General features: G+C 38.2%; 1 protein-coding gene across 1 annotated transcript in view; it reads left to right on the top strand.

Annotated features, from left to right (window-relative positions):
• Positions 1-260: 260 nt before the first annotated feature.
• LOC119586286 (vacuolar protein sorting-associated protein 41 homolog) overlaps positions 261-1,046 on the top strand; it is a gene marked incomplete in the record, with an annotated part of 18,266 nt that continues 17,480 nt past the window's right edge. The window contains 1 exon segment of the mRNA XM_037934992.1: positions 261-385.

The raw sequence follows: 1,046 nt of genomic DNA, 5'->3' as shown, positions 1-1,046 counted from the left end.
AACTATTAATAATAATATCCATCTTTGACTAGTCATGAGGTAATAGGGCGGCACCTGTAACTAATCCAGACTCCCGGGTGACACCACTATGACACATACCTTCTCAAACCGCCGGCATCACCCAGGGCACGCTCCTGCTTACTGGATAGTGATATAATTTTACCTGTTTTATATTAATATTATAAAAGAGGAATTTTTGGTTGCCATTGAAAATAGTAAAATAATTTTCAAAATAGGTAATTAAATGACTGCGTAAAAGGAATCGAAGCCATAGGAGAAGACTCGAATGCAGGCTTGTTTACGTCAGTCAGCTGATCGGGGAAAGAGGTGGAGCCGCAAGTGTCAGTCTCCATCCTGTTTCTCGTGTTTGGTTTCTTTGTATAAGGTCTGTGACTATTTGTCTAGCATTTGGCATATCCTTGTAGTAGTAGGCTTATGTGTTGATGTTTTATTGACAGTGAGACAGAGTTTGTTTTGTTAGAAGACGCTAAGGTACTGTCGAAGACATGACTTGTCTGTCATTGTTGTTATTTGTGAAATTATACTGCTAATGAAACTATTAATTCCAGGCGGGCTACAGTCTAGTCCACTGATAGGTATTACTTAGTGTGGAAAGTTACGTTCACCCGTACTATTTGCTTAGGCTCAATGCCGCCAAAGGTGAAATAAAATACTGACCAGATAGTGGTTGGGGAAGCAGCAACCTCCCCAAATAGGGGTTTAGTTAGGAAAGACCTATAATTATTGTGAGTATCATCAATCTTTCAATTTCATCCCATAGTTTCTCTGGCACTCATCATGCCATCCTGAGTTATCAAGGCCAATATCATAGCTGTGGTGCCTTTACAACAGGAATGAATGTTGTATTCATAAGAACTATCTAAAAAATATCGCATTCACCAAAAAATGTTAAGCATCATATCTATATTTACCAAAAAAAATTGTATATCTAGAATGAATAATGTTGAAAACACAGCAAGAATTTCTGTTTGAGCAACAGACAAGTCCTGTTGGCAGATCACAGCTCTCAGTGTGTAGACATATAA

Source organism: Penaeus monodon, chromosome 21 (assembly GCF_015228065.2).
Source record: "Penaeus monodon isolate SGIC_2016 chromosome 21, NSTDA_Pmon_1, whole genome shotgun sequence".
In the NCBI taxonomy this organism is placed as follows: domain Eukaryota; kingdom Metazoa; phylum Arthropoda; class Malacostraca; order Decapoda; family Penaeidae; genus Penaeus; species Penaeus monodon.
The sequence above is the reverse complement of the archived record's forward strand: the minus strand, read 5'-3'. Positions and strand labels throughout refer to the sequence as shown.